Source organism: Equus quagga, chromosome 5, assembly GCF_021613505.1.
Source record: "Equus quagga isolate Etosha38 chromosome 5, UCLA_HA_Equagga_1.0, whole genome shotgun sequence".
NCBI classification, from domain to species: domain Eukaryota; kingdom Metazoa; phylum Chordata; class Mammalia; order Perissodactyla; family Equidae; genus Equus; species Equus quagga.
This window is the reverse complement of record NC_060271.1, coordinates 122,662,846-122,677,890: the sequence shown is the minus strand read 5'-3', so window position 1 is coordinate 122,677,890 and position 15,045 is coordinate 122,662,846. Positions and strand designations below refer to the sequence as shown.

At 45.6% G+C, this 15,045-nt stretch overlaps 1 long non-coding RNA gene across 2 annotated transcripts; it reads left to right on the top strand.

The window, feature by feature from the left end:
• The first annotated feature begins 1,693 nt into the window (after positions 1–1,693).
• Positions 1,694–14,192, top strand: LOC124240430 (uncharacterized). 2 transcript variants are annotated; one of them, XR_006888869.1, is made up of 4 exons: positions 1,694–1,999; positions 11,579–11,663; positions 12,380–12,450; positions 13,480–14,192. It is a non-coding gene; the product is annotated as an uncharacterized LOC124240430 (long non-coding RNA). The 2 variants fall into 2 exon arrangements; XR_006888870.1 differs by lacking the exon at positions 1,694–1,999 and adding an exon at positions 3,425–3,518.
• The last annotated feature ends 853 nt before the right edge of the window (positions 14,193–15,045 follow it).

The following is a 15,045-nucleotide window of genomic DNA, read 5'->3' as shown; positions in this document are numbered from 1 at the left end:
TGGAAGAGCGAGGCCCAAGGGTTGGGCCCCTGGGCAATTCCATGTTTACGGCGTGGCCTTGGAACATGGGATTTTGGCCCCTTGGCCTCAGCTTGGACCATTTTCGCCCAGCCCAGCAGGAAACAGGCATCTGTTCCAGGACTCTGGAGCAAAAGGTCACTTCCTGGGCCAGGGTAACCACGGCAACAACCCCCCTTCCCCCAGCAGCCTCGGACTAGCGAAGTGTCCTCACGAGCTCTGATTTGTCCAAATTTACCTTTTCAGACTAAGGAAGGTCTTGTGCCGGTTTTAGCCCCTCGCCAGATTTCCAGGCGTCCTGGGCAATCTGGGCTCTGCTGCTGACTTGCTGGGGGCTTCGGTAAATGTCTGGGCCTTCTGCCTCGGTTTTCTCAGCTGCAAAAGAAGGAAGTTCATTTTGATGAGAGGTGATCAAAACCGGGCTGTAGGAACCTTAGGGATTCCACAGACATTAGAGTACTTTTGCCAGCAAATACCTTGCCTGGAAAAGACTTCTCTTATTGATTTTATGTGTCAGACATGCTAAAGAGCTGGGCAAGATTTTTTTGCTTGGAAAAAATAATAAAGATTTTCACTGATTTTAAAAGAAAGACCAGAGAAGTGTTGGATATGATTGCTGTGCATTTAAAAATCTAAACAGTGTGCACTCAAACTGTAGGAGATTCTCAAAGATTAGGACTGGGAGAACTCCGGGCAAGAAGACCTGCTTCCTGTTTCCCAGGCTGTACACTGTGGTTGTTGTTTCCTCAAGACTCTTATTATCCTTCCGGGTGTGGCCAGAGAGCCTGGCAGTCTTCTTCTCAGGGGCCTTCCTTCCTCAATGCCAGGAGCAGGGCCCAGCCCAGGTGATGAGGCAGCTGAAAGTGGGGGCCCCAAGGCCCCCCACTGGGTGTGAGGTAGGTGTGCCGGGAAAGCCTCCTTTGGGAGGGGACAGAGGCTGGGAAGGTAGGTTGGGGGTGGCGCGTGGTGGGAATGGAGTGAGGGGACGGAAACTCGAGATGGGCTCAGGAACCCGAAGCCTGGACACTGTCCCTTGGGGCCTGTGGCCTACTGGAGAGACTGCTAACTTGTGGTGGAAATGTTTATTTTTCTGCTCAGACTCCTGGCATCCAATCCAGGCCAGTGGCAGGGGCTGTTGGGATTCTGAAACAGGAACTGGGACAAGAAGATGGAGGAGCTGTCACAGGCCCAGGCTGAGTGAGGACGCGCAGTGCCAGCATGTCCCACACTCCCTGCCACCCTGGGGCCAGGGAAATGCATCCCGTGTGAACAGTCCTGCCAGCCACAACAAGCCGCCTGGGTTCATGCCCTGCTGGGGACATGGGCCTGCGTCACTCCAATTGTCCTGGCCACCCAAGTCAAACAAATGAGATTTGGGTTCTTTAAGATCAGATTTGGATGCAAACCAAACCAGGAATCTGCCTCTGGGGAGAGCACTAGGATTGGGGACAGAGGCCAAGGGGGCTTTGAGCTTTCTCTGCAATGTTCTTTTTTTTTTGCAAGGAAAATTTATTTATGAACTTGAGTAATAACAATAACAAATATTAAGTTTTTGTTAAAGATCAGACTTGAAGAGCTTACTGTAAAAATATCTGTTATCTTACAAGAGACTCCAAACACGTTTCTTTTCAGACATGGGGGTGGGGGGCTGCCTGGGTCAGACTGTGCTCCCACCTCGCCAAATGGTTTGGAATCAGATCTGGCTCCCTGGGCCTCAGTTTCCCCATCTGTACCACAGGGAGATGAACCCGGTAGTCTCCGAGGTCCTTCCAGCCCTGATATCAGGAGACGAGAAGCTTCGCCGTGTGAACAGCAAACAGCCTGTTGTCTGGGTTCCTCTGGCCTGCTCCGTCACGGGGAGGCTCCCCATAAGATGCTGCGTCCTCTGAGACGGAAGCCCTCGGAGCCTCGGGCTGTTGATTTGGAAGTGGTCCCAGGGCCATGGGGCAACAGGAGAGCACCCCTGGGGCTCTTTGGGCAGGTGAGTTGAGCTGCCTTCCTGGGGAGAGTTAAGCCAGGCCCCAGAAAGCCTTTGGAGTCCCCCAGCCTCAGGGCAGTCAGACCAATGGCTGGCATCGCAGGGAGGTTAGTCATGTCTCTCTCCGAGCTTGGGATTGAAAAGCCATGACCTGTGTGGGTCGTTAAGACAGAGATGGTCTGGTTAGGGACACTGGCCCAGTGACCCTGCCCCTGGCACCAGTCACTATGACAACAGCTCAATAGGGTCCCAAGGGCCTAAGAATCCTGGTTCTACTGAAAGCGAGGTTGGCTGAGGTCAGACAAAGAGGGATTAATAGAGCCCTGTTCTCGTTAAGCCACAAAGCAGCATTATTACAAGTCTCAACGGCCCTACCAGGAGACGCATCATGCTTTCAAGTCACAGAGAGCCCAGTACACTAAAGAGAACGGCTCCAGCATCAGCCTCAAAGTCACCCTGGAGCCCAGAATCAGAGGGGCAGGAGAAAAACTAGAAACAAACCAAATGTCCAAGAGACAGTTACATAAGGCATCATACAGCTGAACGAGAACGCAGGTGCAGTCATTCAAATGAGGATGCTGGTTACGTGTATTACAGGAAAGTCCTCACAATACACAGAAACAAGGTAACAAAAACTGCCGATAAGATTTGGTAAAAAAAATCACATACATAGTAAAAATATTTCAAAATGTTAGCCCTTTGGAAAGTGGGATCATGTATAATTAATTTTCTTTTGGTTTCTCTGTGTTTTCTATAGTGAACAAAAATTTCTCTTGCATTTCTAAAAACTTTTATTTTCTTAAAAATCGGTGCAGAGAATTAGAGGCTGGTCATTCTTTCCCTCTGTAATCAAACTTCAGTTAACAAAATGCACGAGAGGGCATTGTTTGGAGAGTCAAATTTTCTTTATAAGTAATATTTTATTAATCCAAGAAAAAAATACTTTTTAAAAAATTTGTCTTACATTAACCAGTGTGTAAGAAAATTATTCCAAACAGTACTGCATATTCTCATGCCTTCTTACAACAAGAGTACAAAGAAAAGAATTTGTCATTGTGAAGGGTCCAAATTCTACCACATTAAATAATAGGCTGGTTTCATGGCCACTGGATGAGCAGAAGTGTTTGTGCCTGTGTAAATGGCCTCAGATTACTCCTCCTATAGAGCAGCTGGATTTTCTTTTCATAATTGTTCAATCTCTTCCGCTGCTGATAAATTGTCAGTCTCAGCATCTAGCCTGTTGCAACTCTTTTCCAGTCTTTCTAATTTGGTCCTTCTAATCTTCTGTTGTCTTGGAAAAAACACACATATTTGTTAGAAGTGTGAGCAAACTAACAGAACACAGATCTGAGAGAGGGCTGCAAAGTGGAGACACTGGCAAGCTGAGATGCAGAGTGGGGAGGTGTTCAAAATGAATGGCCCTTGTAGGTGGGAGTTAAACCATGAAATAGCACGCAAGTCATGTTGAAGAGTTTGGGTTTTATCCTGAGGGCAATTGGGAGCTTTGGAAGAATTCAAGAAGGTAAGTGAGGTGCTCATATTTGTGTTTTTAAAAGATTACAGCAACAAGGACAATTTCGTGTGGTAAAACTGTTGGCAGTAAGAGACATCGGTCTGGAAACAAAGGGAAGGAAATCAGGCTGTGAGAAGATAGGCTATCAGGGACGTTGTGGATGTGCTCGCTTCCAGCTGATCTCCCCAAACACATTCTCCCTTTAAGAGCAGCCATAGGAGAAATTTATTTCTGGTCTCGGTGCCAGGAAAAGCAATGCCTCCCCTAAGTTACAGATATATTTTTATCTCATGGGCCTGTGAATCTTATAATAATCTCATTTTTCTCTTAGCTTTGGTCACTAGGAAGCTCTGTGTGTAATTCTACACACTAACTTTACCCTTGGCTCCATCTTGGACGCATTCTTTCATTTTTGCTTGGAATTCATTATTTATGGTATCCTTTTGTATTATTTGTATTTTCATAAGCGGCATCAAATTATTTTTGGAAGGAAGTGGAGTATAATGAAAGAATTCTTACATGTCTCAGCTTGAAAGAACAAAAAAAGAATTAATAGCTCTTGTTGTTTTGGTATGGGCATATTTCTCTATGTTAAATATTGCTTAAAAAAAACCTGGCAAGTCTATGACACCAAAAGCATAAACTACCAAATTAAAACTAGATAAGTTGGACTTCATAAAAATTGAAAACTATGCTTCAAAGGACACTATCAAGAAATGAAATGATGGGCCACAGAATGGGAGAAAATACTTGCAAATTGTATATCTGATAAGGGACTCGTGTCTAGAATACATAAGGAACTCTTACAAGTTAATAATAAAAAAACAAAGAACCCAATTAAAAACAGGCAAAGGATCTGAATAGACATTTCTCCTCAGAAGATAGACAAATGTCAATAAGGACATGAGAAGACGCTCAGTATCATTAGTCATCAGGGAAATACCAATCAAAACCACAATGAGATATGACTTCATATTCATGAGGAAGGCTATAATCAAAAAGTCAGATATTAACAAGTACTAGGGAGGATGTGGAGAAATCGGAAGCTTCATCTGCTGGTGGGAATGTAAAATGGTGCCTCTACTTTAGAAAACAGGCTGGCAGTTTCTTAAAAAGTTAAACACAGAACTACCATATGATCCAGCAATTCTACTCCTAGGTATATACCCAAGAGAAATGAAAATGTATGTCTACACAAAAACTTGCACATGAATATTCATTGCAACATTACTCTTAAGGTAGAAACAACTCAAATGCCCATCAACTGATGAATGGATAGACAAAATGTGGTCTAGCCATGCAATGGAATATTATTCTGCCATAAAAAGGAATGAAGCGCTGATACGTGCCACAAATGGATGAACCTCGAAAACACTATTCTAGGCGAAAGAAGCAGGGAAGAAGGTGCCATGTATTTTGTCATTCCATATACACGTCCAGAATGAGTAATATATATAGAGAGAAAACAGATTAACAATTCCTTAGGGCTGGGGGGCTGGGGGGCTGGGGGGAGTGGAGTGTGATAGCTAAGGGGTGTTGGGGTTTCTTAGGTGATGAAAATGTTCTAAAATTGATTGTGGTGGTGGTTGTGCAATTCTGTGAATATAATAAAAACCCTTGAATTATACACTTTAAATGGGTGAATTGTACAGTATGTGGATTGTATCTCTATAAAGCTGTTAAAAAAGCAAAACTAGGAAGTCGCCATGCTTGGCCCACTCTAGACTAAGTATTTTTGCAACCCAGGCCTACATGGCATCACAGAGACAGGTTCAAACTCCAGCTCAGCCACTTGTCAACTGTGTAACCTCCTCAGACAAGTAAGTTCATCTCCCTAAAATGGAGACACTGATATTTGATGACAGTGGGCTTGTGCTGGGCCTAAGGCTGCCAGCGCTCAGTAGAAACTGAATACACTGTTCCCCAGAGGGCCTTCCAAGGTCCTTGCCCTCGGGAGGTGCCAAATTTCCTGAGTGGCACTTGGAGATTCTCTTTACCGGCACATTGGCCTTGTCGATGTTTAAATATTTAAATAACAACTCATCAGATTCTACAGGTCTGAGAAACTCAGAGAACGTCCTGGAAGGCAAGTGTGTAGCTGGGGCCACCTCTTCTGCCCCTGTCTCCCAGGGAGCCTGGGCTGAGTGGGATGGGGTCTTATTGTCTCCAGGGTGGTCTGAGAGGAGGCTACCCACCCTTCAGTAGTCATTTAACTGCTTGACCCTCAGCTGAGGAATCAATAGCTTTTTAGTCTACACCCTGCCTCTCTCAGCTCCTATATAAGCCACCTTATGTTTATTTTTTACTTTTAGACAATCCCCAGGGATAGCCCTGGCTCTCACATTCTCACTCATAAAATTAGAGAAAAGTCAGTGCCAGGGCCCCTCGTGTTCAAGCTGAGGAGACTGAGGCATAAGGTAGGTGGGCCCGGCCACAGTGGCCTCTCCAGCCCTGTTCTCTGGAGGATTCGGGGCATTTACTGAGCCGCTCCAGTGTGCTACCCTCTGCTCACAGTTCGAGTGCGTTCCCTCACTTAATCCCAACCACAAACCTATGAGGTAGATATCATTTTCCCCTTTAACACATGAGAACACAGACACTCGCCCAAGGGCACGTGAAGAGTAAGCGAGCTGGGATTCAAACGCAGCCTGTCTGATGCTAAAGCCGTGCTCTTTCTCCTGGACCGGTCCCCCAGTTTCTCCATCTTAGAAGCAGAGCCGGTCACAGAGGACAGGGGTTTCCTCCACTCCCCTCCCACAAGAAGTACTCTGCTCCAGACTCTGGATTTTCGGAATATCCTTGGGCCTCACCTGGTTGTGCTATCTGCTGCCCCTCATCCCCCATCCCCACTCATTTCTCTCCCCAAATCCTCTTATTTGGGGAGAGATTCTCTGCAGCTCAGTTTCCTCCCATCTGACCCTCTCTAAACTCGAGCTTGGGAGCTTCCGTTTAGACTCCCATAGGAGAAAAGGAAAAAAGAATTACGGATGTTCCCGGTTCTAAGCCGAGTCTATCTCTCAGGATGCTTTTTGTTGCCAAGGAAAATGAAACAGATGTCTTGGCAATAGCTTTGTGTGCTCCCTGCCAAACCAGGGAGAGCCTGTCTTCAGTTTAGATGCAGCCAAGAAAGACAAGTCTCAGCCCATGTCATTCCCAGGAAACCCGCAAAAACACACAGCTCCTTAAACCTGGGGGGCTGGCACTCCCAGCCCTCTCTCACCCGGATTTCAACATCAACTGTGGAAACACACTGCCCCCACTCCCTTCCCTTGCCTCCTGCCCTCCATTCCCCATGGCCCCAGGTTTCTGTCACCCACTGCTGCCCATCGTCTAGTGACTCCAAGGCCTCTTGGCCTGGCAGGCAATGCCCCCTTCCTTGCTGGCCTAGTTCCCCAACATGCCCTAGGGACACTTTCGTGTGTGTGGTCAAATACACATAACATACAATTTACCATTTTAGCTATTTTAAAGCATACAACCTAGTGGTGCTTACGACACTTACAATGTCGTACAAACATTGCCACTATCTACTTCCGGAACATTTCCTCACCCTGAAAGGAAAGCCCATACTCACTAAGCAGTCACTCCCCATTCCCTCAACCCCATCCTCTGGCAGCCACTAATCTGCTTTCTGTCTCTCTGAATTTGCCTATTCTGGGTATTTCATATAAATGGTATGATACAACATATGGCCTTTTGTGTCTGGTTTCTTTTGCTCAGTTTAATGTTTTCAAGGTTCATCCATGTTGGAGCATCTACCAGTACTCCATGTGCTGCTATTTTAAGGCTAAACAATATTCCGTTGTGTGGTCAGACTACATTTTGTTCATTCATTCATCAGCTGATGGACGTTTGGTTTCTTTCCTTCTTTCAGCTGTCATGAATGGAGGCACTACAAACATTTTTGCTCAAGTTTTGTTTGAACACCTGTTTTCACTTCTTTGGATTATATACCTAGGAGTGGAATGGCTGGATCATGTGGTAATTCTATGTGTAACTTTTTGAGGAAACACCCAGATTTTTTCCATAGTAGCTGTACCATTTTACATTCCCACCAGCAATGTATGAAGGTTCCAATCTCTCCACGTCGTCACCAACACTTGTTATTTTCCTTTTTTTAATTATAGCCATCCTACTGAGTGTGAAGTGATATCTCATTATGGTTCTGATTTGCATTTTCCTGATGATAATGACATTGAGCATATTTTCATGTGTCTGTTGGCCATTTGTCTTTCTTCTTTGGAGAAATCCCTATGCAAGTCCTCTGTGCATTTTTGCATTGAGTTATTTGTTTTATTTTATTGTTGAATTGTAAGAGTTCTTTATATATGCTGGATACTAGACAACGATCAAACATATAGTCCATTCCAATGACCTATGTATCTATCCTTGTGCCGGTATCACAATGTTGATTACTGTAGCTTTGTAGTAAGTTTTGAAATCAAGAAGTGTGAGTCCTCTAACCTTGTCCTTACCTTTCAAAATTGCCTTAGCTATTTAGGGTCCCTTGCAATTTCATATGAAATTTTAGGGTTAGCTTTTCCATTTCTGTAAAAAAGGCATTGGGATTTTGATAGGGACTGCATTGAATCTGTAGATCAGATTAGGAAGTGTTGCCATTTTAAGTCTTCTAATCCATGAACATGGGATGTTTTTCCATTTATTGTTTCCATCTTCTTTTATTTCTTTCAGCATTGTTTTATAGTTTTCAGTGTACAAGTCTTTCACTTCCTTGGTTAAATTCATTCCTAAGTATTTTATTGTTTTTGATGCTATTGTCTATGGAATTATTTTCTTAATTTCTGTTTCAGATTGTGTATAGAAATACACCTGATTTTTGTGTGTATCCTTCAACTCTGCTGAATTCATTTATTAGCTATAACAGTTTTTTGAGGATTCTTTAGGATTTTCTGTATATAAGATCATGTCATCTGCAAATAGAGAGAGTTCTATTGCTTCTTTCCCAATTTGGATGCCCTTTCTTTCTTTTTCTTGCCTAATTGCTCTGGCTAGAACTTCCAGTACAGGCTGAATAGAAGTGGTGAAAGCAGGCATCCTGTCTTGTTCCTGATCTTCGGGGAACGCTTTCAGTCTTTCACCAAGCGCTCTCTTGACTCTCGCTGGCTTATCTCTCCACTCTCTCCAGGGCATCTGGCTCCCTACCCTTGCTCATTCCTCTGCCCCAAAGGAAACCACTCTCCAGCCCTTGCCACACCCTCCAGTCCCCACCTCTGCCTTCTGCAACCCAGTTGAGTTCCTCATCCTTCAAAATTAAGTTTTTTGAGGAATTCCCTGTGTCTCACTCATGTGGCCCCAACTGGTCAGGCAATGTCTCTCCTTCCTGGCCCTCTCCCACAGTCCTAAGGGTTTACCTATGTACCTCATAAATACTGAGGTCTTGAAAAGCACCTGTTTTTCAGGAGCTTAAGAGGTCAGTCCTGCTGAGCAGAGCTATGTAGGGCCAGCCTAGCCACAGGAAATACAAATCTCCAGTTCTTGCTGGCCTGATCAGCAGGAGCCCAGAAACAACTGATGGCCATCCAAGGGACACAGGTGTTCCAGGGCACCCGCCTCCATGGCAGGTGGAGCCTGCCGACTTGGCATGGAAACCTCTGTTTGTGGGCAGGACCTTTTCCCCCTTCTCTCTCAGCTGGAGGGGAATCCATAAGTGTCCCCCTGATGCCCAGGCCCTTGAGACCAGGCACCTCTGTGAAGTCAATGGCTTGAGACACAAAAAGAGTGGACTTGGAGCATAAATCCAGAGACAGTAGCCAGATCAGTCCAGAACCACGAGCAGCACCTTCCTGCTATGCCAGCTCCTTTGGCTAAGGTGAGGTCATTCCTCATGGGAGCCCTCAGCACCTCTCTGAGACCAGGCCAGAGACTGCCGGGGGCCTCAGCCAGGAGAGGTGCCAAGCAACTCCCAGGAGAACTAGACAAAACTACCAATGACAGTGGGATACTTACCATCCCCTCTCAGAAACGATGGGTCAAAAGAACCCAGAGTAAATAAGGATACAGAATTCTAAGAAATATAGTTAATAATTTAAAAATTATATATACTCCACAAAGAATATATATTTTAAAATATCCATTGAACATTTATAAAAATTGGTTATATTCTAGGATGTCAAGATTTTTAAATTCCAGAAAGTAGAAGTTACACAGATTCCCATTGTCAGACCATAGTGCACTGAGACTAGAAATGAATTACAAAGGCTTAAAAAGAAATAGCAGGGGCTGGCCTGATGGTGCAGTGGTTAAATCTGCATGCCCCACTTCGGTGGCCCGGGGTTCGCAGGTTTCGATCCCAGGTGTGGACCTACACACTGCTCATCAAGCCATGCGTGGTGGCATCCCACATACAAAGTAGAGGAAGACTGGTACAGATATCAGCTCAGGGACCATCTTCCTCAAGCAAAAAGAGGAAGATTGGCAGCAGATGTTAGCTCAAGGCCAATCTTTCTTACAAAAAAGATAAATAAAATAAAAATACAAATAGAGATAAAACCTTGGAAACAAAAACACAAACATACCAACACTACTAGTATTTAAAATAGCTTTTCAGTTTTAAACAGGAAATATAAACTGCAAACACTACATGATAAAATACATGCGGGGAGGGTGCAAAACTGGGCTGGAGGAGTTTTGTAGCCTTAAGTGTTTTAAAAATTAACGAAAAAGGAAAGTAAATCAAGAATTGATGTGATTCTCAAAAAAGAACTGAGAAAAGAACTAAAAGGATAAATGAATGATAAAGCTAAAGCGAGTTAATGTTAGATACCAAAAATAACAAAATAGATCTTTCAAACCAAGAACGAGTTCTTCGAAAGGACTGATGCGGTAAGTTTCTGACAAATATATCCAATAAAAAAAGAGATTAAAAAAACTCCTAGAAATGAAAATTGGACTATACCCACAAATATAATGACAATTTTTGAAGTTATAAAAGAATATGACTTGTGTTTGAAATCTGAAGTAGACAAATTTCTAGGAAAATATAAATGATCAAAATTAACTTGAAAAGAATTAGAAAAACCTGAGCAGATTAATGTTCGTAGAAGAAACAGAAATAATTATCAATGACCGAAGTCCCTCCAAAGCGCAGGCCCAGGAAGGATTACTGATGAGTGACAGGTGAGGATGAGGACGGGAGGGTGGGGGCAGGCCTGGGGAGCTGGCTGGAGAGCTGGTCTGCCGCTTCCCCATTTTTACCGTCGGTCTGCTGTTTTGATCTGCACATGGGCCTGGGGACCCAGTTCTGGGATTCAGGCTCTGGGCTCTCTCCTTGTCCCTCCTCAAACTCAGGACCTTTGAGCCTCCGGTCTAAGGGGGTCCTCCTCGAGCTAAAAGACACCAATGCCAAGAGAAGAATTACGTCTGGAACAGGTGGGGGCGTCAGCAAGGGCTCACCTCTCACTTACCAGCAGTAACAGCACCTCAGGCTTAGACTAACGGGAAATGGAGGGCTTGTGTAAAGCTCCTACCTTGTAGCCGTGCAGTGTGTCCACTTTTGCATGACCATGGGACAAAACAAAACACCTCCCCATCTCTGTCCAAGGCCTGCAGCGGGATGAGACTGTCCTGGGGGGCAGATCCAGGCCTTGCTCCACACCAGGACCTAACCGACTGCTCTGACAGGGCCTTGGGAGCAGTCTTTGGCTCTCTGCCACTTGAGAACCACACAACAGTTCCTCCTTGATCCCAGCAAGCAAAGGTGTGTGCACTTTCCAACCCAGAGGGAGAGCTGGTGGAGACCTTTGCCAGGACTGAGACTTCAAAGCCCGATCCAGGGGTCCAGCTGGACCTCTGGGCCTCCTCCTGGAAGGCTCATTCTTTTGAGGGCCCTTGTAGCCAAGCCCCTGGAGCTGGATGAGGGCTTTGGGAACACCCTGGGCATCGTTTTCTGATACTGAGGACCCTGAGCTTCAGTCCATGAGGGGAGAGAGAAGCGGAGAGAGGAGAGAAGGCGGGGCTGTGCCTCTCTGTGGATTTGCTCAGGGGATCTCAGCCACCTCCAAGAGGCACTGAGCCACCTCACAATAAATCCTCTCCATTTGCCTGTCCAGGAGACACAGGGAAACTACAGGAGGGAAAAAGGAAAGATGGAAGCCACACCAAGGAGGAGAGAGAAGCTTTCGATGATGAACCAAGGTCAGTCAGCACCTGGGGATTCCAGGCCAACTGGGCATTTTGACTCCTCGTGTCCCCAGAGGACTTTGGGGCTGGTCCTCCCCTTCATAGGGTGTCCTCCAGCTCCCGCACTACGTTTTGCCCATCTGCTGGACTGGAAACCCCTTCCACCGTCAGCTAAATGTTTGCTGAGCCTCAGCTGGAGCCCAGGGCACCCTGGAGCCCTCGGGGGAGATCACTGAAGCTGGGGCATGGTCTGGGGAGGTGGGCTGACCGGGAGTATCTTCTGGGCTAAGGAGAGCCTCCTCCTCCCTGTGGTTTCTTTCTTTCTTTCTTTTTTTTTTTTTAAATGAATTTTATATTTTAGAACTGTTTTAATTTCGCCGCAAAATTGAGCACAAAGTGCAGAGTTCTCATATACCCGCTGTCCCTATACTCACAGCTTCTCCCACTGTCAACCTCCCCAACCAGAGGGTGCATTTGTTACGGTCGATGAACCTGCACTGACACATCATTACCACCCAGAGTCCATGGTTTACATTAGGGTCCACTCTTGGTGGTGTACATTCTATGGGTTTGGACCAGCGTGTAATGACATGCATCCATTGTTATAGCAGCATACACAGTATTTTTACTGCCCTAAAAATCCTCTGTGCTGTGCCTATTCATCCTTCTCTCCCCCAGCCCCATGGCAACCACTGATCTTTTTACTCTCTCTATGGTTTTGCCCTTTCCAGAACGTCATAGAGTTGGAATCCTACAGTATGTAGCCTTTTCAGATCGGCCTTGTTCACTTGGTAATATGCATGTAAGTTTCCTCCACATCTTTTCATGGCTTGATAGCTCATTTATTTCATTTCAGTGCTGAATAACATTCCACTGTCTGGATGTCCCATTGTTTATTTATCCACTCCCTTACTGAAGGACATCTTGGTTGCTTTCAAGTTTTGGAAAAGTAAAGCTTCTACAAACCCCCAGTGCAGGTTTTCATGTGGACCTGCGTTTTCAGCCCATTTGGGTAAATACTGAGGAGCGTGATTGTGGGATCAGATGTAAGAGCATGTTGTGTATCGTGGTTCCTTTGTAACAGCTTTATTGAGGTATAATTTCTATACAATAAAATCCCCCCACCTTACGAGTAAAGTTCAGCGAGTTTTGTTTATAGTCATGTTCAAATTTCAGAATCTTTCTCTCACCTCAGAAAGATTCCTCAGGCCCCCTCGCAGCCAAGCTCCCCCTCCCCCGACCCAGACCCCCACAAATACTGATCTGTTTCTGTCACTATAGTTCTGCCTTTTCCAGAATTTCATACAAATGGAATCATACAGTACATAGTTTTGGGGGGTCTGGATTCTTTCACTTAGCTTGTTTTTGAGATCTACCTGAGCCATTATGTCCATGAGTATTTTCCTTCTCATTGGTGAGTAGTATTGCGCTGTATGGATGGAACTGTTGTGTATCTGCTGACCAGCTGATGGATATTTGGGTTGTTTCCTTTGGTTGGCAGTGGGGGCTGTTATGAATAATGCTGCTATGAACATTTTTGTCTTTGTGGGTGTGGCTCTTTTCAAAGGGGAATGCAGGGCCCCCGCCCCAGTCCTGTCCAGAGTGAGCAGGGGGATGATGAGGAAGTTGGAAGAGGCCCAACCATGAAGAGGAAGGGGCATCTGTGCTGAGGCACCTCCACGACCCCCTCAGTCTGGTCACAGGGCTGCCACGACTGCCGGAAACCTCTCTCCACCAGACCGTCCCTTCCCTCCCCTGCTTGGCCAGTTGCTCTGAACAAAAGATGAGGGGCCAGAAGAGGGAAGTGATGTTTATTTCCTTGTCTCCACAGTGCTGGGAAAGCTGTATGAGGTCTGGAGCGCGGGGCATCCCGGGATCAGCTCCCTGCTGCCACAACCCCACTGGTGTTATTAGTATCCTCATCAGAATGACGTCTTTTCCAGCAGCTTGTTTCTAGCACGTTTCTGAGTTTCTACAGCCCATCCAGATCTAGGCCCCTGGTCACATCCCAGAGCCACCCCCACCACAGACACAAGGCCCCTCAGTGCCAGGCCCCCTTGGTGGATCTCAAATGGTTTTGCATAAGCCCCACCCCACATAAGGCAGCAGAAGCAGGCTCTTACCCTATTCGGCAGATGGGCAGGCTGTGGCTCAGAGAAGCTGAGTGGCTGGCATAAAATGGCACAGGATCTCCTCTACAACCACCTACAACCACCCTCCATACAGCAAGCCCCTCAGCTTCCCTTTCCACCCAAAGGTCTGGCTCCCACTCTTGGATGAAGAGAAGGAGCGTCTGAACCCAAAATTCCTTACAGCACAATAGACAACTGAAAAACAACTCAACAGAATTTTAATTATTCACAGAAAACGTGTACTGTGTACAAGGTATTGATCAAAGAACTTTATAAATACTAACTCATTTTCTCCTTATAACTACCTTAATGAAGCAGGTACAATTATTATCCCCATTTTATAGGTGAGGAAACTGAGGCAGGGAGAGAGTAACTGGCCCAGGGCCACACAGCTAGGAGGCCAGAGAGCCGGCAGTGGCCCACACTTTTAGACACTGCACTCTGCTACCTGCGGATTTTTTGTTTGTACCATTTTCCAGTTATTAATTTTTAAACAGTTTTATTGAGGTATAATTTAATGGTGTAATTTAACTTAAGATTTACCCATTTTAAGTGTACAATTAAATGATTTCAGTTAATTTATAGAATTGTGCAACCATTATAACGAACCAATTTTGGCACATTTCCATCATCCCAGAAAAGATCCTTTATGTCCACTTCCTGTCACTGTTTCAACCTCCAGCCTGAGGCAACCACTAATCTACTTTCTGTCTCTGTAGATTTGTCTCTTCTGGAAACTTCATAATAATGAAGTCAGAGAATGTTGGGTCTTTTGAGTCTGTTTTTGAGGTTGATCCCTGGGGTAGCATGTGTCAGCACGTCATTCCTTTTCATTGCTGACTAATAGTCTGTCGTGTGGCTATCCCACATTTTGTCTATCCATTCACCAGCTGATGGATTTTTTTGGTTGTTTCCACTTTTTGGCCGTGATGAATAAAGCTGCTGTGAACATTTGTGTAGCAGTCTTTGTGTGGACATGTTTCCTTCTCTCTTTGGGTATATTCCTAGGAGTGGAATTGTTGGGTCGGATGGTAAATTTATGTTCAACTTTTTAAAAAACTGCCAAATGTTTTCCCCAAGGGGCAGCAGCCTTTTCCATTCCCATGCCTATGGACTCGTTCCAGTTCCGGGGCCACCCATACAACCAGACCGAGCCTGGTTAGACCCTAGACTGTCTGAGCGGTACAGCGGGGGCCCTCGGGCCGGCCCTGCGTCCAGCTCAGCCGCCCCCACTGCTGCTGCCGCCGGTCCAGAAACAGGTGGAC